At 34.3% G+C, this 25955-nt stretch overlaps 1 long non-coding RNA gene across 2 annotated transcripts; it reads right to left on the minus strand.

Moving 5' to 3' along the window:
* Positions 1-4018: 4018 nt before the first annotated feature.
* On the minus strand, positions 4019-6167 carry LOC141639207 (uncharacterized). 2 transcript variants are annotated; one of them, XR_012542408.1, is made up of 4 exons: positions 5758-6167; positions 5530-5604; positions 4538-4585; positions 4019-4220 (listed from the first exon to the last, which is right to left on the minus strand). It is a non-coding gene; the product is annotated as an uncharacterized LOC141639207 (long non-coding RNA). The 2 variants fall into 2 exon arrangements; XR_012542409.1 differs by lacking the exon at positions 4538-4585 and having other exon boundaries at positions 5758-6165.
* Positions 6168-25955: the final 19788 nt, after the last annotated feature.

Below are 25955 nucleotides of genomic sequence, written 5' to 3' on the forward strand. Positions count from 1 at the left end.
GAACTCCAGCCGAGCTTGAAGTCACGGCAAAATATCTAATGAAAGAATTCGAGATGAAAGATCTCGGACGAACAAAATTCGGCCTTGGACTACAAATCGAGCATCTTAAGAATGGAGTTCTTATTCACCAAGAAAATTACACCCAAAGAGTCATACAAAGATTTGGAATGGCTAGATCACATCCACTTAGTTCTCCATTGGTTGTTCGTTCTCTTAGTGTTGAAAAGGACGAATTTAGGTCAAGAGAAGCCAACGAAGATATCCTAGGACCAGAAGTACCATATCTTAGTGCAATAGGTGCATTAATGTATTTGGCAATTAGTACTCGACCAGATATAGCATTTTCGGTTAACTTACTAGCAAAGTTTAGTGCATCACCAACTAAAAGATATTGGAATGGAGTTAAACACTTGTTAAGGTACCTTCAAGGAACCCAAGATTTAGGATTATTTTATCCTAGAAAGAAAGATGCTACGTTGATTGGATATGCGAGATCTTTGGATACTTGTCGACCCACAAAAGGCAAAATCTCAGACAGGATATGTATTTACATATGGCGGTACACCCATATCCTGGAAGTCAACAAAGCAAACTTTGACTGCCACATCATCAAATCATGCAGAATTAATTGCATTGTACGAAGCTTCAAGAGAATGTGTATGGTTGAGATCCATGATACAGTACATTGAAAAGGAATGTGATATCAAGACAAGTGATCATCCGACAATAATATACGAGGATAATACGGCGTGTATAGCTTAAGTAAAAAAAGGCTATATCAAAGGAGATAGAACTAAGCATATAGCTCCAAAATTCTTCTTCACACATGATCTTCAAGAACAAGGAACAATTGACATCCAACAAGTCAGGTCAAGCGAGAACCTTGCAGACTTGTTCACAAAGTCACTACCATCAAAGCAATTCCAAGAACTAGTTCGCAAGATCGGAATGAGACGGCTCAAGGATATGTGTTGAATTCAGGAGGAGTACTATATGCACTACACTCTTTTTCCCTTAGTCAGGTTTTATCCCATTGGGTTTTTACTGACATGGTTTTTAATGAGGTAGTACCCTTCAAAGCATATAGTACAATCCAAGTAATTATAAGGTAAAATTTCCAAGGGGGAATGTTGTAAACACAAAATCAAGGTGAAAATCTCACCTCCGGGATTTACTCCACCATCCTCCCAGAAGTCTACATTTACTACAGTAAATATGGCAAATGTCTTTGGTGCATTTAATGTATACGCACCGTATTACGTTGTATAAATACCGTACTCGATGAATAAGAAAACACACAACTTTCACTCTCAATCTTTCACTCTCAATCGTAATCTTTAACAATTTACACTGCTTTTGAATGTATACAACGTGTGTTGTGTATTTGGGCAATACAGTATTTCACAAAATTAATTACGGAGTATGTTAGAATAAAAGGATGCGCGCAGCTTTCATTATAAGGAAATTAAAAGTTTACATGAAATTGGTGGGGAGCCGAGAGACAATCTGGGTTCCCACACCCTTAGCAACAGCAAATCTAAGTCTAGTAAAATGTAAGCGGCCACCCGAGCCCCCGCATCCTGAGATACCGAGAATTTCTGGATCCTCTTGAGCAAGGGAATAACATCCGAACCCAGCTCCCCAAGTGAAGAGAAAGAGAAAGGAAGGAAACCATAACCCGCTGCCGCGCAAAAATCTCCGTACTTAGCACACTTACGCTGAGCAGCATCAGGGATAACCCGGCCAGGCACAAATCCGTCATCCCAGTCTGAGTCAAAGGAGAAGACCCTGTCAAGTCAACGCACACATCATGCTCTTTGTCCCAAGAATAAAGTAACAAATCTGCATGACGAAGAGAGCCACCATGCCCATCAACCAAACCGATATCAACCTCCTTTCCCGGAGTAATACCAGATCTATTATTATTATTATTATTATTATTATTATTATTATTATTATTATTATTATTATTATTATTATTATTATTATTATTATTATTATTATTATTATTATTATTAGTGTAAGGTATACTTTAGATATGCGGATCATTATAAATGTAAAGCAATGCATCACGCGTTCACGTAACTAAAACTCTATGTCGATAAAGCAGTGTAAATACATTTTAAGTGTATCTTAGAGCCTAAATTTGGGATCCGTCTTCCTCGTTGGAACACATTAAGTTGCTAGATACATATCTTTAACTAGCTAGATACACTATTTTAAATTGTTACATACATATTTCTAACTAGCTAGATACACTCTTTTATGTTTTTAGATACATACTTCTGGTTAGCTAGTTACACTCTTTTAAGTTACTAGATACATATCTCTATTTAAGGATATCCGTTCCTCCCTATTATGATCCAATTCCTCCTCGAAAAGGGCGCACCCTATCTTTTTAGGGTTTACTTTTGATTTCACCCTCGTTCCGTTAATAAGGGAAATGATTAAGGGTTGGATGTAGCGACTCTGCGTAACGGGCCGCTTAATCCAACCCTAAACCTCTTTCCGTCGTAAATTTAGGATATCCAAAACCCAATTATGATCTTATTCCCCCATCGGAAAGGGTTCACCCTATCCTTTTGGTGTTTGGTTTTTGTTTCCACCCCCGTTCTAAATTTGAATACCCTTCCCCCTCGTTTGATCACATTAAGTTGCTAGATACATTTCTTTAAGTTGCTAGATACATATATTTACCTAGCTAGTTACACTCGCCTAAATTGCTAAATACATATTTTTAACTAACTAAATACACTCTTTTAAGTTTTTAAATATAAACCTCCACCTTAGAATATACATTCCTTCTCACCTTGTAAGATACATACCTCTAGCTAGCTAGATACACTCATTTAAATTGCTAGATACATACCTCTATTTAAGGATATACGTCTCCCTCGTTTGATCCCATTCCCCCTCGAAAAGGGTTCAATCTCTCTTTTTAGGTTTTAGTTTTTGTTTACACTACCGTTCCGTTAATAAGGGAAAGGGTTTAGGGTTGGATTAGGCGGGTCCGCGTAGCTAGCCCAAAACCCTTTCCCGTCTTAAATTTAGGTTACATGTCCCCTTTGTTTGATTCTATTAAGTTGTTAGATACAATCCTTTAGCATGCTAGATACACTCATTTAAGTTGGTAGTTACATACCTCTAGCTAGCTAGATACACCCCTTTAAGAGTCTAGATACATACCTTTAATTTGCTAGATACACTTCTTTAAGTGTCTAGATACATACCTTTAATTTGCTAGATACACTTCTTTAAGTGGCTAGATACATACCTCTAACTAACAAAAGTTGTTAAAGATTAAATCTCGGTACAAACCAACCCAAAACATTGGTGATAGCAAAATTTGAATACCTGCAAGATACCTCCTTTATGAGTCAAGTTTGAGATACATACCCCTACTTAATAATACCGTCTCCCTCATTTGATCCCATTCTCCCTCGGAAAGGGTTCACCCTATTTTTTAGGGTTTAGTTCTTGGTTGCACCACCATTTCAATAATAAGGGAAAAGGTTAGTGGCTGGGATTGTGAATCAAGATAGTGTCTTTCAAATTTAGACGATTAATCAAACACTCTTTCTTTGATTAAGGTAGTCCGCGGTTGGCTAAAAGTTTGTATCTAGCGTAAAATTAAAAAGAAGTATGTATGATAAGGAAATTTTTTTTTACAATTAACACGGTAATGATGTGTAATTGGGATCTAACGTGAGCTTCAAATATGTGTATTTAACAAGCTAAAAGTTTGCTAAAAGGACCAATTTGTACTTCCAAGGTACATAATTTTAAACTTCATGTATGATGTACCAATTTTGATAACAACTTGTTCAGCAGCCTTTCATTTCAAATTCAGGAACACGTTGCACCCTTAGTACACATTTAAGTACAATACATTTATCTAATTTAACAACGTTAAACAATTTACAAAAAGGTGACTAATTGCATCACTTACAAAAACGTAAGCATGAACTCTAACACAACACACTAAACCTAATGGTAAATAGGTAAATCGGAAACGGCCTTAAGACACACAAAAGGACCCAATAGGCATGCCATCAGAGTATCAACCATACGTTATATAGTATTGGGTTACCAAACACAAGAAGATGTATTATATTACATTTAATTTATAAGATGATGAGGACGATGCTTCTCTTTGAATCTCAGAAGACGCAAACACAAATCACAGGGATCGCCGGCTCCTAAAATGTCGATGAAGGCACCTAACATAACAAAATGGAGAGAACAAATGTTTAGGGAAATTCACATAAACATGGAAAATAAAAATTCAAAGATATTTTCACTAGAATTGAATACATCTCATATCAATACCACATCATAGTAAACAAAAAAAATGAAAAGAAAGAGAAGGTAAAGTGAAAGAAGCAAAACGATAAAGGAGAAACCTAAATAAAGATGGGTCCACTTCCACCAAAAAACAAATCGAGTTCCCAAACAAACCCAAATAATCGAGCCTCTTAAGTTCAATTAAGACTTTTCGATGTCATAACCTTAGAGGCTTAACATGATCATCCATTACCTTCTCTTTGCCATTAGTCATCCATCTTCTTAATCCCTAATTCTTTGACTGTTTTGGAGGCAAAACAGCAACTCCAATTAGGATTTTTAACCCAATAAGCCTTACAATTTAGTTCTATGACTACCACTTGAGTCCTAAACTTTTCATTTAAACAATGAAGCATTTCGAGAAACTCTTCGACATTCAGTTCATACGAAAACTATGCTAATGCAATTTCAACTTAAATAGTAGATCAGTACCTTACTACTAAGACAAATCCTACTTTTCAACACAAGTGTAGTTCAATTCGATCAGACTAAAGTAGATACATACCAGATGGAGAGAGAATGTGATCACTTACAAAACTTTTGAAATGGAGAGAAAGCAATCAATGCACAGGTTCGAGATTGTGAGCTAACAATCTATACATATTTTAAAACTATTTCAGCTACATATTAGCTTTAAATTCTCTCTCATTCCGCATTTCGAGAAACACGAGATTCTTTGAGACACAAACGTAATTTTATACCACTAAAAAGCAACTAATTTATCTTAAATGACAGCTAAATTACTAACTATCCTGCCAATTACTAACATTGCAACAATTTGGCAGCATAAACATAATAAATATCATGTCATACTTGAAAGAAGACATATTAACAAATTGTTACTAAGTAACAAATCCGACTTCAACTCAACTACAATGCATTAAAGCTAGAGAAACAACAAAAAACCATAACATTCCAAAAATCAAACAAGGAACAGATATAAGTGCGTGCAAGCGCATAAGTTTTGGTCAAATTAGAGCAGATACATAAAGGAGTCGTCTTTTGAACTTGGGATTTACACAACCATCGCCAAAAGCAAGAGTGCCTTAATACTAACATATTTAATCAAAGAATGTTCATGTTCCATCGAATTCTATACTTGAAAATTTATTCTAAAAAATTGAACTTTGCTCCAAAAACATGCTAGCTACTTTATAAAGTATAGTAAAATTCATTAACCATTACCTATACCTTCTACATTATAGATTAATCTATGTGCTTCTTCTACAATTGTTGAAACATCTTGTTCAACTTTAACATCTGCAATTTCATTCACAAGACAAAACCTAATTCAAATTGATGTTACTATTTTAAAAATAAGGGTATCTAGAGAAAACAAATCATACCCAAATAAACATAACAAGATGAAATGGTTTTAATTAATTAAAATTTCAAATGAGAAATCCTAATTACCCATCTGCTACGATCAATCGATTTCATCATCGATGATGTCAAATCCTTAGTCGAACGATAACAACCGATGCTTCATCCTTCACAAACCTTTATCACCGTCCCTTTCCACCATTAAATCTATGGGACCGCCTCAAGAAAACCACCAACATCTTCACCTTTTACTATCTCGATACGGGCGTTGATAAAGACTATGCCGGTAGGAAAAGGAGAGATCAATTAGAATCACCGACGTTGATGGCTTTGGAGCTACGTCGTCGTGAGTTATGTTGGTGCTCCGGCGGTAATGGTAGTGGCGTGGTTGCGAGGAGTTTGGTGTAGAAGGAGAGAGATGGAAGTTTAACGGGTGGGGGGTGTGGCTAAGATTTAGAAAAACAATGTATTGTAATCTGACAGGCCATATAGAGTAGTTCGTACGGTTCGCACCGTACTTTAGTTCGCACCTGATCCCGTCCCTATATATATATATATATATAATCTTTATGCTTTATATGATGTAAAAATGTTAAATTAATGATGGTTTGATGATTTATTAACAAACATTGTAGTTTTTTTTTTCGACAATAGTAAACTGATATAAATAAAAGAAAGTCTACATAACAGTCAGTTATATATTACCCATTGTCAAATGGGCGGGTACCAAAATCTACTAGACTACTCGACATCCAATTAACCGAACTAAACTCTAAGGTAGAACAAAGTGAAAGACCAAGACGACTTTTCTTGAAAGGTGGGTAATAATCATCAAAGTGAATCGGGTAGTCATCTCGCCTCTTTGTCTTCCTATCTCCAACAGTAGTAGCAGTATACCTGTAAAAAGAAAGTGAAAATTCAACAGAGACCGGAGATCGTTTCTTCATAAGAAACCTATCTGTGGTCTCGCGACTTCGATGGTAGCAATAAGCCATCTTATGTCTACAGCTCCTGATCTTGTTTTCCCTAACCGCAACAAACTCGAACTGAGTCGCAGAAACCTTGCTAACTTGAGCGGAGTCCGATGATATCCGCTTCTTTTTAGCAATTTGTAGAACAACATCCTCTTGAACAACTTTATCTTCATGGGGCTCCATATCGACTTCGATGATAACTGAAAGAAAAGTAGATCTATATACTTAACATACTCATGTATGTTTTAATTTAATTTGTCATAAAATTAACAAATGATCTTATGCATGCAAATAAATAAACAAAATAAGGAAGAAACACCCATTCTTACATTGGATTTTCGGTTCAAATGGGCACAAAAGAGATCACCTTTCTCTCTTGTTCTTGTGCTTTCCTTAGTGGAAGAATTAAGATCCAAGTATAGGATCTCTCCCAAAACTTTATACCCAAGGCACACACTTAATTAAAATTAATATTATAAATACTAGTACAATATTAATCTTGTAAAAATTGACCCAAAAATATTATAAGACACTTAATATTTTCGGTTTATGGGAGAAGGAAGAAGAAAGCTTTTTATCTCTCTAAAACTCAAATTTTTAGAATAATGAAGAATGAATGATACAACAAAAACATTTTTGTGTATATTAGGTAAAGTAAGAGGAAAAACCAAATGGTTTTTCCTCTCTCAAAACCGGGTGGAAGGGGGGCATGGGAGGGAGCCAATGCATGCACTTATTTGTCTTCACAATGCACAATAGGGTTGCATGGCTAGATTAGTAGGTAATCATCATGCCCTCCACTAATACAATCAACATAATATTAGCTTAATCTTCCTCTAATTTTCGGTACATTAGATAACATGGATTCCATATTATTTTTGTCAATTTGTCAATATCTTACATGTCACATGTCACATAAAATTACTATGTATTTTTAACATATTAAAAATCAACGTATTAATAAAAATACGTCATATACAAAAATCGACTTAGTAATTCATAATTACTTGTACCAAAATATTTTACCAATTATAAATCACAGCAATTTGTATTTATAATAATTCATTCAATTTCAATGGTTTCCTTAAACAATAATTTCATCTGAGTAAAGATACAATTCGATTACTCAGACCGTATCTCATTTAATTAAATTCCAATGCGATACGTAAATTTTACTTCCAAAATCGTCCGTCAATTTTCAAGTAATTTAATTAACTCGTAACGTTATACGATTAATTAAATGATCAATTAAGAGTGTTGCCCTATAGGTATGACCTAGGGGATCAACTGATCACCACCGTCGCACGATAGTAATGTCAAACTCTAGTCAGCCAATCATTACCGATATATGTTGATCAGTTGACCGTAAATATTACTTCCCAATTGTATTCTTTATAATGAGACTTAAACATATGATCATCATGATCAACAGTCGTGATCGCATTATTGTCGGAGGACACATATTCCAACAATCTCCCACTTGTCCTCGACAAGTGTGCGTCACCAATTCTCTTGTCCTATTACTATCTCCCACTCAATGCAAGGTGTCTTTCAGGTCGTACTTGCAAGTGATCATATCGAGAGTGGTTTCCTCGATCTGGAGAATAACTGATTGACCGGATTTATCCACCATGGATACATTCCGAGCGTGGCCACGCATTTCCGTTCATTACTCCTCGAGTGGCCCCGAGATATTGTTATAACCCTGACTAGGGGTGGACAATTCCTATCGCACTCATTCCTTCAACTAGCCACACCATCATAACCCAAAATATGCCCATTTGACCCCATTTACGAAGGTCGTAGTAACACAAATCAAAGTTAATCCAAATCGTGCCATCTTAGGCGAATAGTCTTTAGTCAAAAGAATCGACTCATTTGAATACTATAGCAGCTCTCGCCACGACCGGGCTATATAAATTTGCCAGAACTCTATAAGCGGTCATTAGGCCCGACAAAATGTTCCTAACAGTCTGCCTATGTGATCGACTAGTCATTCTCATATGATTCTATGGCACTTGAACTTGCCATCAATCGCATCACACTCTAGTCACTTCGAGACGTCACCTCATGTAAGTAACTATGGACAAATACAATGTTAATCCATGTTCACTTTAACGGGGTTCAATTGTCTCCACAACCCGTTTGGATGTAACAAAGTGTATGGTGAGTTAATAATAATTCAAACGACAAATGTCGACATCACACTCGGGTAGTCAATACCATATTACAACCTTGTGATGTATATCGTAAGTGTAAACACTTATTGATTGCAATAGAAGTTTGACATGCTATGTGTCCATGTGTTCAAACTTCTTATACTTGCATTTTCCTTTACATTCATGTTCTCTCTCATAGCATGAACCTTACCAAGTACACATCAAGGTTCCCGACCTTGGTTTTGGTTCTTTATCTTGAAAGAACTTCCTTGTCGATTATCACATAACGAACGAATTTGTGATGAATGATATGACTTGTACTGATCAAGTACTCCATCCACACACAATGCACTAGGTATATGTTTTGTAGAGTCTTGCAACAATTTGTCAAGATGATTAGCCTAGCACTTATTACAAGTCCTAGCATAGTTAGGAAAGATTAGTTTTGAGTAACTTCTTATTTAACTAAGTATCTTTCCAAAACTTCTTATTTCTCTTTCTAGCTTGAAAGGTTTAGGATTCTCATAAATCCTTGCATGTGCTTGGATTTTCTATAATATGTGCAACCTCTTGACACACAATAGAGCATTCCGTCAAACACCGAAATCGCTCATCGGATTCTACTCGAGAATTCATGACGTTTCTATTATGGCTTACTAATGAATCATCTTGCTCTTATGCATATGATTCACCATTGGACATGTGCATGATTATTCTAATGGCGGAAACATTAGTTACTAATAATCATGAGATCAACCGTTCTTAGGTTCAATGAACGACCATGACTGCTAATGGCAATTCCATTTTCATTTACATGAATAACCTATGTGTATGTTAATATGATGTGTATCTCTTAATACTAATCCAATATTTCTTATCGTAATTGGATTCATCATAGTCCAAATTCATCCAGAATTGAAAACTCAAATGCTTCTTTATGAAAGAAGGTATTAGCTCGTCATTCTTTAATGAGTGATGAGTTGTAAACATTCAAAGGATGATGGCTCCCACTAAATTCCATGTCTTCACATGAAAATTTCTAATGCTCCCACTTAATTCCACATGTTTCGAAATTGATTACTCAGTTGAAAATATTTCAAAATTTGGAATGTATGTTGCTTTGCAAAGTTATTAAGATGAAACCATATATGTTCCCATCATATCCTTTCAAAATTCCTATTTCGAAGAGGTCTCATCTTAACCTTATGGAAAGAGATTTTAAATCTCTAACACATTCATGTCATAATGATGTGTGGCAATGTCATTTATTAAATATTAGTAATATCCAATACACATCCTTCAAAATATCCATTTTAGAAGGAGGTTTAACCAATTCATTTTAAAATGAGGTTAAGTAATGACATCTGCGTGGTTTAAAACTTTGGCTATTGAAGATATCGGTATATCAATCCTTGTAACCTCTAGTCATAAATATCGCTTATTACTAGGATGTTACATTGATTTATTTAGGCTCTTAAGTAAATCTCAAGGTTGAAACTATTGGTCAAAATTTATCATAAACTAGTCAAAACTCTTGTTAAGACTTTACATTAGTCATTTTGTTCCAAAACTTTCTTTTGGTCTCCTCGTGTAGTTATCTTGAGAACATACTCTTACAATTACTTCACTTGGTCTCTTTAGTCATATTGAACTTACTTGAGACCATAGATCTCATCTATTAGGTATACTATGTGAATAGATATACCCTTCATTCAAATCATTCTACCTTGCGTAGATCTCATTTACACAAGTACACAATATATCTTGACAATATATCTTGCCTCGTGTGTTGTGTCCTCATTTTTCTCCCACTCTATCTTTAGAATAAATACACTAGAGATTCAAAGATAGCATATGAGACACAAATAATGAATTTGAAGTATAAGGAGAACTATCTCATAGGTTGACTAATAGTTTTAGATTTCGTAAGTGTACTTGGTGATTGACATTCTTTTGATAGAGTTCATAGACTCAAAATCACTTTATAAATGATCATACACGAGCCTTAAGCATGTGGACATATAATGAAACCCGTCATTATATTTGTCTATTAGATCACTTTAAGTTATATGTTTCTAAGAGTAAGCATTTAAACACGAATTTTAGAACAAAGGATAAAATGATAAAACGGGTGACTTGGGTTGCAAACCAAGTCACCATTATCCAAAATACAACAAATTATCCAAAATACCTTCCCATGTCAAACACGGAAACTTAAGGTTCTAAAATCCAAAACATGAATAAAATAAGACAATAAAAAGCAAAGCTCCATGAAAGCTATTCCTAGTTTCTTGATGGTATCTTATGCTTGCTTTTCTTTTCCCTTGTCTTTGCTTGGTGGAGGCCCTATTTACAATAAAAAGGAAGATACATTATCACAACTTTGCATCATAATACCATAGTTGAATTAGAAACATAAAAGAAGGATAGTCATTTACCTCTTTGGAGTAATCTTTCCGGCCTTAATATCACCAAGGTATTTGGAACAATTTCTTTTCCAATGTCCCATACCATTACAATAATGGCATTTATCAAGAGGACCCTTCTTGATTTTTGAAGTGCTAGCTTCACAAGTCCTAGCTTTGGTGAATGTGGGAGCTTGCTTCTTACCCTTTCTCCCATTCTTCTTGAACTTCCCCTTACTCTTAGTGCTTATGTTAAGCACATCCTTGGGTGGGTTCACATTTAACCCCATGTCCCTTTCGGCTTACACAAGTAACTTGTGCAATTCTTCAAGAGACACATCCTTGTCTTGAATGTTAAAATTCACCCGGAATTGAACATATGCTTTGACTTTGGACAAGGAGTGTAGAATCTTATCTACAACAAGTTCTTTGGGAATTTCAACCTTTTGAATCTTCAAGGTCTCGACAAGCTCCATAAGTTTGAGCACATGAGGGCTAAACTTTTGGCCCTCTTTGAAGTCGAGATCAAAGAATGCCGCGGCCGCCTCATATTTGACGATCCGCAGAGTTTGTCAAAACATTGTCACAAGCTTGGAGTAAATCTCATTAGCATTGCCCATTTTAAAGGCTCTCCTTTGGAGATCCGCCTCCATCGCAAATATCAAGACATTTTTCATTGCGGCGGACTCCTTTTGGTAAGCCTCATATGCTTCCCTAGTGGCGGCGGTCGACCTAGTAGTAGGTTCGGGAGGAGAGGCCTCGGTAAGGTAACGAAGCTTGTCGTCACCTTGGGCGGCTAATTTGAGTTGGGCATCCCAATCGGAGAAATTTGACTCATTCTTTTCAAGTTTACATCGATCCATGAAGGATCGGAGCCATGATGAATTAGCGAGAGGCGTGGCAATAGGGGTTGGTGTTGCCATTTGTTATGAGAAAAAGAAGTGGTATACAAAACAAAGGAGTAAAACAAATGTCGTTTTAATAATAATACTCGTAAAAATTTATAATTTAAACAAATTTTATGCATTTTTCTAGTGACCTCTACCCAACTAGATAAATGATTCCAAGACCCGAATTCATATCGACTTAGGCACGGTATGGCCGATGAAACCTTTATCAATATAACTCGGTGGATTAACGTTTTAATCGATTCTACTTTTAGAACTCTTGGTCGATAAAATTACTCTAATAATTATCTATAGCCCAAAACACATCCGACAAGGGCACGGTATGGCCGATGAAACCCTTATCGAAAAACTTTTGTTGAGTTCAATCCAAATTTCGAATAAATGTGTCCATGATCCAAATCCACATCAATTTAGGCACGGTATGGCCGACGAAACCCTCATTAACATGAACTCGGTGGATTAACATTCATCACCCACTTCCCCTACGTAACAAGGTTTGTACCCCGGTAGGGCCGAGTGCACTCCCTCGCGAAATAGGTTTTCATGGTTTCTACTATTTGGTAAGGCTATGTCTCAATTAATTGTTTTAGCGAGAGGTCATGTCAATTTATTATCTATCACGTTTTAAGTGAACTAAAGCGGTGAACTACGATAATTCTAATTGACACGGTCGATAAACTCGATGAAAGAAGATGCATGTTTTAGTTATGTCGATTTAGCGATGCATGTGACATATAAATAAAATGCAAACATAAAATAAATCCTAGTATGGCATTCCTAAAATAGAAAAACTATTTAACTATTACATATTCGGAAACCAACTCCATTGGTCCCTTGAACTTCGGTTGTGGCACGCATCTCGAGGTAACACCGTCTTTATGTATCGTCATCTTGAAGAAATCCGTCTTTGGGAACTCCGAAATGAATAAAATTACATAATAAATTACATAATTTCCTATTATACATTTGTAACTAAAATAAAATAAATCTATTAAATTACAAAACGGTGATACGAGATCACAATAAATTACAACCGAATCGATATTCCCATACATTTCGGGAAATACCAATTAAAACTAAGGCCATACTAAGTAAAAATTACATAATTCAAAAATTACATAAATTAAAATTATGACAATCATAAAGAAAATGCAGCATTATAATATGTATGAACATGCCCAATTTTATGCTAAATCGCCTTTAATTAGCCAATATCGTATATTACTCGATTTTTACGGATTTGCGTGATTTCAACATTTTATAATCACAAAAATTACCTAAATTCATATTTATGCATAAGTTAATTACCCTAACCTCTTAGGACTCAAAATTTAGTCTTCACTAATTATTTGACCATAATTAACTCATATTTCTAAAATTGTTCATTAATGGACCAAAAATTTCAAAATAAGCTATAAACTTCAAATAAATCACAAAATTTCAAATAAATTTGAAATTTGAAATTTAAACTCATGAACATTCTACAAAAAATACCATTACACTCATAATGTTCAAAAACTTAGGTTAAAAAATTTCGAAATTTATCCGGAAAAACAATGTCGCGGTTTATCGGTTTTAACTAAATAATCATAAAAACATGTGAAAAATTATATTCATCAACTTTTCAATTTTAGATCTGAAAAAGATAATAAAATGCAACATATGATGTTTTTCTTTAGTCATAGAGTATGTTATATCAATATTTCACTAATAAAGTCACTATTCATGCTATTTTTCTTCAAAAATCCATAAATCATGCAAAAAGACTTCACTATAGCCTATTATTTTACACACATCTTTTAAAATTACATTTGACAACATACTAAATTTCTATGACCATATTCGAAATTTATCTCATATTAACCTATTTTTCACCTAAATCCGAATTTAATAATGAAAAATCTATTTTTCGAGCATAAGAAGTCCAAAAATTATGTAAATTTACAGGTTATCTCAAAATAATATATGTGACAACATATCCAAAAATCAGTGGAAAATTCAAAGTTTAGCTAATTTTAGTCCGAAAATGACATTTTTATTCATAAAATCATATTTTTCATGCCATTATTGTATAATATGAACAATAAAAATCCGTAAATTAACCAAAATATCCTAAAAATATTTTAGGACCAGAAATTTTAACATGCACAAATTAATTTCGTGATATATCATAATAACACAAATTTTACAAGTGTTATATGTTATTCTTATAACTCGGAAAAACTTTTAACCGATTTGCATGCAAACAACCATGACTCATGATACCAATTGAAAGAAAAGTAAATCTATATACTTAACATACTCATATATGTTTTAATTTAATTTGTCATAAAATTAACAAATGATCTTATGCATGCAAACAAATAAACAAAATAAGGAAGAAACATCCATTCTTACATTGGATTTTCGGTTCAAATGGGCACAAGAGAGATCACCTTTCTCTGTTCTTCTTGTGCTTTCCTTAGTGGAAGAATTAAGATCCAAGTATAGGATCTCTCCCAAAGCTTTATACCCAAGGCACAAACTTAATTAAAATTAATATTATAAATACTAGTACAATATTAATCTTGTAAAAATTGACCCAAAAATATTATAAGACACTTAATATTTTCGGTTTATGGGAGAAGAAAGAAGGAAGCTTTTTATCTCTCTAAAACTCAAATTTTTAGAATAATGAAGAATGAATGATACAACAAAAACATTTTTGTGTATATTAGGTAAAGTAAGAGGAAAAACCTCTCAAAACCGGGTGGAAGGGGGGCATGGGAGGGAGCCAATGCATGCACTTATTTGTCTTCACAATGCACAATAGGGTTGCATGGCTAGATTAGTAGGTAATCATCATGCCCTCCACTAATACAATCAACATAATATTAGCTTAATCTTCCTCTAATTTTCGGCACATTAGATAACATGGATTCCATATTATTTTTGTCAATTTGTCAATATGTTACATGTCACATGTCATATAAAATTGCTATGTATTTTTAACATATTAAAAATCAACGTATTAATAAAAATACGTCATATACAAAAATTGACTTAGTAATTCATAATTACTTGTACCAAAATATTTTACCAATTATAAATCACAGCAATTTGTATTTATAATAATTCATTCAATTTCAATTGTTTCCTTAAACAATAATTTCATCTGAGTAAAGATACAATTCGATTACTCAGACCGTATCTCATTTAATCAAATTCCAATGCGATACGTAAATTTTAATTCCAAAATCGTTCGTCAATTTTCAAGTAATTTAATTAACTCGTAACGTTATACGATTAATTAAATGATCAATTAAGAGTGTTGCCCTATAGGTATGACCTAGGGGATCAACTGATCACCACCGTCGCACGACGGTAATGTCAAACTCTAGTCAGCCAATCATTACCGATATATGTTGATCAGTTGACAGTAAATATTACTTCCCAATTGTATTCTTTATAATGAGACTTAAACATGTGATCATCATGATCAACAGTCGTGATCGCATTATTGTCGGAGGACACATATTCCAACAACAACCTCCTCTTGAACCAACTCAACACTTTCAGATTGGTTGACATTAATAGTATGAACAAGATTCTCCGGCATAGGAGAATTGGAAGGAACTTCTGCTGGCCCTGAAATTTCTTCATGGAGAGTCCCTGTCTGGATAGTTTTTGAGGTGAGGGTACGAACCCTTAAGTAACACATGGACCTAGGGTGGTAGAATCCCAAATTTTTTCCATGAATTAAGTTCGCATAATCTTGAGATGATAGAGTTAATCTATTGTGAGGTGTCTTCTTGCTGGTAAATTGGAATTGAGGTGTTTTTGAGCTACCTGAGGAGGATGAAATGTAAAAAGCTGAATCATTCAAGGCTTCACATGGCGCACGGCTACTCTCAAAATCCATAAACACATCGGGTGAACTAAGAGGAATACAATCATCGGTCAAAGCCGGGGATAACAAGGGCTTCTTTCCAGTCCTTTCTGTGCCAAGCGGGTCGGAAACTACCGTACTGTGTAGCTCAGAAGCGAAATTACAAGATGCTGGTGCAGGATAAAAAGGATAAAAAGACACTGATGGAGGCTTGTCAACCATGACGTCATTACATATAGGTTTCTTACCTGGCTTTGTAGTGCCCAAAGGGTCAAAAGGAAAAGCAACACGCTTCCCATTAGGATTCAAAACGAGTCTATCAACCATACTAAGAAGTTCACTGCTGGCCTCTTTATTATTAGGCTCAAGTTTTACCACATGCTCAAAATCCTCCAAGGCTTCCTTTAGGAGATTCAAATGTTTATATGCTAATCCTCTACGATAAAGAGCTTTAACATTTGAGGGATCAAAATGTAGCACAAAAGTGCAGTAAGAGCAAGCCTGCTCATAACGGGCGAGTTTCAACGCACAAAATGCTAAATTGAGAAGAAGTGAAATACAAAGGGAACCGGCTGCAGGCTCGTCATGCACGGGTGGAAGGCCAAGAAAACATAAAAGCTTAAGTGCTTGCGTATAGTGACGGGAAGCTAAAATAAAATCACCATCCTTGAAAATAGAGTTACCCCTTTCTTTCACCAAATGAATATTGGGGATAGATGGCCCCCCCATATCCATAAGCCACTGAAGCAGGACATCGTCGTCAACACCAACACCATTATCATTGAGAACAAACAGTTCACAAAGGTTAAGTAGGAGTGATTGGTAATCCATAGTAGGAAAGCAAGACTAAAAAGGACAGATTAAAGAAAAAAGAGGAACAAAGGAGTAGATAAAAGTAAACAAACTCAAACGGAGACGGAAACTACTACAACCAGCCCAACCGCCTCAATTACCAACCCAAACGAACCACCTCCGTAAGATTTCAACCATGGGAGAAAAAGATGAAAAGCAGGACACCGTCCGAAAAAAGAACCACGAACTATCAACCTCCGTCCAACCAGTAACTCATCTTAACAGCGAAAGATATCGGAACTTTGGATTAAAAGAACAAACAATTAATAACCAGAAACACCAAAAGAAAGAAAATTGAAGAAATTTAAGGTAAGAAATCATTGAGATGAACCGAAAACGCAGCATCAAAAGATGATAGAGTTGAGCACATGGAATTGTAGGCTGAAGAAGGAATCTCAATTGGATATAGCTTAGCTCTTAAAAAAACAATCAAACGAAAGTATCATCTGAAGAAAATTTTAAAAGCATTAAAGATTAGGAATAGCAAGAAGTTTTGGAAGACCAAACCAACAGGAGAAAGAAACAACCCGATAAAGGCGGCAGACAAATAAAGGGATCTGTTCTCCGCCGTCATAGCTACGAATCAAGCAACAAACTCAACTCGAAACACAAACTCATCCGGAGGTTGGAGGGAAAAAACGATGTACCTGCACCTGGAACCAAAAAAACCATGATGAAATCAAGAAACCGCCGGAGAGCAGCCCCAAAGAGCCGCATCTCCGGCGGAACTAGAGGTGGAGCAGGGGTGAAAGGAGGGGATTGGGGGTGGTAGTAGTAACAAGAAAACTTAAGGGTTAGGAAAGGTAGAGAGAAGGGAGAGAAAAATTTAGTTGATGTTTCAACTGTGTAATCAATTTATGAGTAAATTTACAAACATTGTAGTTGTGGTTACCATTATAAAGAAATATAAGTTTAATGTGTTGGAATTCCTATTAAACTTTGCCTATGCCTATTCATTGTCTCATGTTAGTTATTGTATTTTATGTTAGTTTGATGATATTGTGTCCAACTTTGAAGTTGGGGCGATTTTTGGTAAAATTTGGGAATTGTGAATATATGAATCTTGAAAACTGTTCACTCGCGGATCGAATGTTCTTGTGGATTTTTCTTGGGTCTTTATAGGTGTATAGGTATGTGTATTGGCATGAGTAAATAATTTGAATTAAAATTGAAAGGAAACTGGGAGTAGCAATGCCCAACCGTGCAGATCTTACGGTGACCTTGCATAATTTCACTTCAGTGGATGCATAACCCTTCCACAGATGAAGCCATCGTGCGTCTCACCTAGTGTAACCCCATTGGTCATACATAATTTTGAGTTAAGCATGTTGTCTTGTTTTCTTGCTTTGCCTTCTTGTTTATGCTGCTTTACCTTTTTCCTAATGCTTGCGTGTGATGTGTTGGCACATGTTTATCGTTGTAACTCTTGTTTTGAATCATTTCCACGCTTGTTGATGATTTTTAGGTCTTGAACCTAAACATAACATGTTGCATCGATTGGTTGTTGAATCTTGGTTGTACTCACGTGTTGTGATGGTTAATTATCATGCTCTCATTTACATTTAGAACTTGGTTACAGTATGTGTGTCAATTTTTAGATTTGAATTCACTCGACCATGTTGTGGTATTTGCACCATGATTTGAGTGAAAATAGGGTGAGTGTGACAACGTTGTTGGGTGGACGTTTACCGTTGATCGGCCCGACCATTAAATGTTGTATTCATGCCTAATAATGTTTCATGGTGGCTACCCTTACATTTATTTTTTAACCTTCGTTATGGTATGTATACCAAGCTTCCAATTAGAGGGTAATCGACCTTAGTTACGATATGTGTGCCAAACTTTATGCTAGAGGTCACTCAACATTGGTTACGGTATGTATGCTAAGCATTGAGCGTTGGGGTGAAAATTTGCCACTTATCTTGATTGAAATTAGTGTGAGTATGATGACGTTATTGTGAGGTAGACGCTTAGGAGTGAGATAGCGAGGTCTGTACTTACAACTATTAATCCTTTCATTTTATTTTTGGCCGGAAAGTTGACTTTTTTTCGCCGGAAGTAGATTTTTGGTAATCTTTCGCAAAATGAAGAAATAAAAGGTCGTTGAAAGCCAAAAATAAAATGAAAGGTAGTTGTTCATAAATAACCTTAAATAAAAGGTAGTTTCTAACAAAAAAAAACCCCTATTAATATTTTAAAATTCTCGTATTTTCCGCTAGAAATTATTTGTTTATTTTGTTAACAAAAACCGCGAGAATTCCCAGCATGAGTTAGAAAGGTAATCAAACAAGCCTAATGCAATTTCAACTTAAATATTAGATCAGTACCTTACTACTAAGACAAATCCTACTTTTCAACACAAGTGTAGTTCAATTCGATCAGACTAAAGTAGATACATACCAGATGGAGAGTAGCAATCCATCCACAGGTTCGAGATTGTGAGCTAGCAATCTATACATATTTTAAAACTATTTCAGCTACATATTGTGAATTATCTCTCATACACGAGATTCTTTGAGACACAAACGTAATTTTATACCACTAAAAAGCAACTAATTTATCTTAAATGACAGCTAAATTACTAACTATCCTGCCAATTACTAACATTGCAACAATTTGGCAGCATAAACATAATAAATATCATGTCATACTTGAAAGAAGACATATTAAAAAATTGTTACTAAGCAACAAATCCGACTTCAACTCAACTACAATGCATTAAAGCTAGAGAAACAACAAAAAACCATAACATTCCAAAAATCAAACAAGGAACAAATATAAGTGCGTGCAAGCGCATAAGTTTTGGTCAAATTAGAGCAGATACATAAAGAAGTCGTCTTTTGAACTTGGGATTTACACAACCATCGCCAAAAGCAAGAGTGCCTTAATACTAACATATTTAATCAAAGAATGTTCATGTTCCATCGAATTCTATACTTGAAAATTTATTCTAAAAAATTGAACTTTGCTCCAAAAACATGCTAGCTACTTTATAAAGTATAGTAAAATTCATTAACCATTACCTATACCTTCTACATTATAGATTAATCTATGTGCTTCTTCTGCAATTGTTGAAACATCTTGTTCAACTTTAACATCTGCAATTTCATTCACAAGACAAAACCTAATTCAAATTGATGTTACTATTTTAAAAATAAGGGTATCTAGAGAAAACAAATCATACCCAAATAAACATAACTAGATGAAATGGTTTTAATTAATTAAAATTTCAAATGAGAAATCCTAATTACCCATCTGCTACGATCAATCGATTTCATCATCGATGATGTCAAATCCTTAGTCGAACGATAACAATCGATGCTTCATCCTTCACAAACCTTTATCACCGTCCCTTTCCACCATTAAATCCATGGGACCGCCTCAAGAAAACCACCAACATCTTCACCTTTTACTATCTCGATACGGGCGTTGATAAAGACTATGCCGGTAGGAAAAGGAGAGATCAATTAGAATCGCCGACGTTGATGGCTTTGGAGCTACGCCGTCGTGAGTTATGTTGGTGCTCTGGCGGTAATGGTAGTGGTGTGGTTGCGAGGAGTTTGGTGTAGAAGGAGAGAGATAGAAGTTTAACGGGTGGGGTGTGTGGCTAAGATTTAGAAAAACAATGTATTGTAATCTGACAGGCCATATAGAGTACTTCGTACGGTTCGTACCGTACTTTAGTTCGCACTTGATCCCGCCCTTAAATATATATATAATCTTTATGCTTTATATGATGTAAAAATGTTAAATTAATGATGGTTTGATGATTTATTAACAAACATTGTAGTTGTGGTTACCATTATAAAGAAATATAAGTTTAATGTGTTGGAATTCCTATTAAACTTTGCCTATGCCTATTCATTGTCTCATGTTAGTTAGTGTATTTTATGTTAGTTTGATGATATTGTGTCCAACTTTGAAGTTGGGGCGATTTTTGGTAAAATTTGGGAATTGTGAATATATGAATCTTGAAAATTGTTCACTCGCGGATCGAATGTTCTTGTGGATTTTTCTTGGGTCTTTATAGGTGTATAGGTATGTGTATTGGCATGAGTAAATAATTTGCATTAAAATTGAAAGGAAATTAGGAGTAGCAATGCCCAACCGTGCAGATCTTACGGTGACCTTGCATAATTTCACTTCACTGGATGCATAACCCTTCCACAGATGAAGCCATCGTGCGTCTCACCTAGTGTAACCCCATTGGTCATACATAATTTTGAGTTAAGCATGTTGTCTTGTTTTCTTGCTTTGTCTTCTTGTTTATGCTGCTTTACCTTTGTCCTAATGCTTGCGTGTGATGTGTTGGCACATGTTTATCGTTGTAACTCTTGTTTTGAATCATTTCCACGCTTGTTGATGATTTTTAGGTCTTGAACCTAAACATAAGTCTTGAACCTAAACATAACATGTTGCATCGATTGGTTGTTGAATCTTGGTTGTACTCACGTGTTGTGATGGTTAATTATCATGCTCTCATTTTCATTTAGAACTTGGTTACAGTATGTGTGTCAATTTTTAGATTTGAATTCACTCGACCATGTTGCGGTATTTGCACCATGATTTGAGTGAAAATAGTGTGAGTGTGACAACGTTGTTGGGTGGACGTTTACCGTTGATCGACCCGACCATTAAATGTTGTATTCATGCCTAATAATGTTTCATGGTGGCTACCCTTACATTTATTTTTTAACCTTCGTTATGGTATGTATACCAAGCTTCCAATTAGAGGGTAATCGACCTTAGTTACGATATGTGTGCCAAACTTTATGCTAGAGCTCACTCGACATTGGTTACGGTATGTATGCTAAGCATTGTGCGTTGGGGTGAAAATTTGCCACTTATCTTGATTGAAATTATTGTGAGTATAATGACGTTATTGTGAGGTAGACACTTAGGAGTGAGATAGCGAGGGCTGTACTTACAACTATTAATCCTTTCATTTTATTTTTGGCCGGAAAGTTGAGTTTTTTTCGCCGGAAGTGGATTTTCGGTAATCTTTCGCAAAATGAAGAAATAAAAGGTCGTTGAAAGCCAAAAATAAAATGAAAGGTAGTTGTTCACAAATAACCCTAAATAAAAGGTAGTTTCTGACAAAAAAACCCTTATTATTATTTTAAAATTCTCGTATTTTCCGCTAGAAATTATTTGTTTATTTTTGTTAACAAACCGCGAGAATTCCCAGCATGAGTTAGAAAGGTAATCAAACAAGCCTTAAAATACTTCTAGGCTGCTATCTGACATAAATCGCAAATTATATTTTTAAAATTTGCATATCATCATTGCTAAACTAATATTATATACTTTGATATTCCTACATAAACATAAATAACCAGGTTTGGTGCCGGGTTCGCCCGGGCTACCTTTATTTACCGTTAAATTTTATTTTCAATGAAATAACCTATGTTGGAGTTGTCTAACTCACACGTTTACTATTTGTAATATATTTTTCTATGCCATATCTTGTAATTGTGATGAACTGTATAATTTATTTTCAAATTATGAGACACGTTCACTTCCCCGCTTTTAATATTGTTACTTTCACGACATTTTTTTTCTTAATATCATTACGTTCACTACTCCCGTGGTTACTATTGTTTCTTTTACTAATTCCTCTATTTTTTTCCTGTTAAATTCATTATTCCCGTTAATTTTATCCGGCCTATATTTAAATAAATAAAATATTTCTTTGAGTCGATTGATTATTTAATTGTTCATACTTTTTCTTATTGTTACCACTGTTACTTTCACTATATTCGTAGTTACTTTCACTACTCCCACTATCATTATTATAATTGTCACTACTCCCGCATTAATACCGTTAATTTTATTAATCTCGTTGATACTACTACTACTACAATTAATTTAATGTATAATTCTATGATGATACTAATTAATTCCATAAGTGTGGCATGTTAATTTTAAGGAAAATCACTATATTCTTGTGTTTTTTAAATTTAATTACTTTAATTTAATGTAATTTCCATAAAGATTCTTCATCAAGGCATCTTTATATTATACTTTTAACCAAAACTATATAATATTTACATTGAGTTCCCTTTATCAGGTCCATGACACGGTGCTATCGATTTAAAACTATATAGTATAATTAATTTGTATAGATTTCTTTAATTACATTGAAATCCCTTGATTTCTGAATTAATATATAGTATTGATTACTAAAAAAATTTCGACGTACATATACTTGGGTAATAACATGTTTTGCAATCCCTATTGAACAACGACAACTTATTATAACAAAAAAAAAAAACAATCTTGTGTGCTCACTTTTTTATCGCATTTATCAATGTTGGAAAATTTCTCTCGCAGAAGAATGAGATGAATGTGGTAAAATAGATGAAGAATTATTGAAAAAGCAACACGATTCTCTTAATTGGCTGAGTTTCAATGTTTCATTTAACAAATTTAATAATACTAGTATATCTGTTTCAATAGTTTTGTTGCCTCAAGAATGCAACATATTATAAACAAATGAGGCCTAGCTAATTTGTAAGTCACTAGCTAACTAGCCAAAGAAAAATTGAAACACTAATAGAAGATCAATGGCGTGAACAAAAACGAAGATCCGCCATCTCAAGAACAATTACATGCAGAAGATCATATTAAGATATTAAACAGAGATCCCATGTCTTGGTTAGGAATTCATCCGAGAAAACCTGGTTGGTTTTGGCTGGAAATTGCGACGACGATGACGGTCATGACTTGAAGGCCTAATTATACTTTGAAAAAGATTCATCTTCATTTCATTTGCTTTTGCAACCGTTTCAATTTTGTGGGTTAAATGTTGAGCACTAATTTTCACAAATTTAGAGTCGGTCTTAGAATTGGAATTAAAATTGAAATTACGATGCAAATGACATCTAAAAGATCCCGGGTGCTTTGTGGGCGAACATAAGCATCCGGATTTGGATGCCATGCATACAAATTTCATCAACACAAAACTTAAGTGGTGTTTATTTTCTTGAAAAATTTGTGGTGATCTAACTGTGTGATTCTCAATCTCTTGTCTCCTTTACCACAAATAATCCGAATATTATTCATCAAGTACAAAAGCAAAACATTGCCAATAATATGTTATATTATACTCAAATCAGATTTTTTTTTGTTATATTATTATTTATAGACGTATATTTAATTTCTATCAATTTTATATATACTGAATAAATTATAAGCAAAAGTTTTTACATGAGACGATTTTATACTAATTTTTTACAACCACTTTAATGCATAAAAATGTAACTTTATTTGTTTTTATTATGAAATAATATAGTATACCCCCTTATAATGGAATAATATAGAGTTCCATCTCTCTTTTCTCCTCTCTACAATTCTCTCTTCCCTTTATTTCATAACACGCTATCAGCACGAAACTCTAACCAATTGAGCATGAAATTAACGACGACCATGTATTCTTTGGATCTCTACCATGCTGTGACATCTGACTATAGTGATATTTGAGAATAGCCATCCTACCATCTTCTAAGACTACTTGTATAATAACCTTAGGATCTAACACACGCTGCTCCACACGACAAATATTGCGAGCATGCCAAATATGATACTGTGTTGCTACCACCAATGAACACATCAGCTTCCTCAGGAATCCAGAACAATTCCCGAGCTTCAACATCTTCTCAGCAGAACCATCTCCACTACCTTGTATGCCAAGCCAGGTATGAATTCTAGCATAGCACAGGCAGGCATAATTACATCTCCTGAACATGTTTTACCCAACCTATCCAATTTTACCCAACCTATCCAATGTAAGTAGCCGTCCATGTTTGATGAGCCAAGCATTAAAAACATGTTTTGGAGTATTAAGTCTGCTCCAAACAATGTTATACCAGGCTACTTTAGGAACATTATCATGTCTGAGCCACTCATAGCCATCCTCAATAGTATAGTACCCATCCTTACCCTTCCACTGGCCATTACTGTAACCTCCTGCAAACTTCTCCTTATCCATACAGACCTGTCTCCAAGCCTAAGAGCTGTTAGGATTAGGTTGGTACTCAAACCAGTCTCCACCCTTCAAATAAACTTTTTTTTAGTTAATTAAGTTTAAAACTAATGGAATATGGATGGATTTTTTAAAAAAAATAAGTGAATTAAATAATTACAAAATAATAATAAATTGATAATCCATGTCATATTACTATATTAGTTTGCCAAGTCACATTGTTATTGTGTACGTGGCTTTTTTCATCTCACGTGGCATTGTCTACGTGGCATTTTTAGGCTAGCCTATACGACCTTTTAGCTACTATCTTTATTACTAATGAGGAATTATATGGATAAATTTTACGATTTAAATTTTAAATAATGAGAGTAAATTCTTAATTTATTTTTGTAATTTAGTACATGATCTTATGGTTTCCACTAAAAAATATTATTAGTAGCTTTATAATCTAAATTATTAGACTTTTTATTTACTACATATAAGACCTTTTAACTACTATCTCTATGGTTAATGAAGAGTTAGATGGACAAATTGTACGATTTAAATGATGAGAGTAAATTGTTAATTCATTTTTATAATTTAAATCATGATCGGTATTATGATTTTCATCAAAAAAAATATTAGTAAATCTTATGAAGAATTTTAATAAATAAGTCTGATGTAGCCTTAATATTAACCAATATAAAAATGACATGTGAATTAAAATTAGATATTTTAAGTAGCCTTTTAACTATATTGTATCTTTTTTTTTTTAACAAAAACAGAGTTATAAAATTTTTTTTACTAAGATCCTCTAAATTCGAATTAAAAACTAAAAATGTTTGGTTTTTATATCAAGTGAGACAATTACGTACCAAATAAGTTTTAATATCATTAGAACATGGTTCAAGGACGGATATCAAGTTTTTGTTCAACTAAATCCTTCTGTTACCTACACATTTCCCATTTAGTTTTTTTTAACACACTATGTTGATATTATGAGAAGACAAAGGAAACATCACCTACAAAAATGGAATAAGAAACAAACATACATTTAACGATAATTCAATTAATCTTGTAAGAGGGTTTACATAAAGATAGTATAAAATAAATCTACCACAAAGCGATATTAGTGGATAAATTACAAAAAACTGTGTAT

Source organism: Silene latifolia, unplaced genomic scaffold (assembly GCF_048544455.1).
Source record: "Silene latifolia isolate original U9 population unplaced genomic scaffold, ASM4854445v1 scaffold_301, whole genome shotgun sequence".
NCBI lineage: Eukaryota > Viridiplantae > Streptophyta > Magnoliopsida > Caryophyllales > Caryophyllaceae > Silene > Silene latifolia.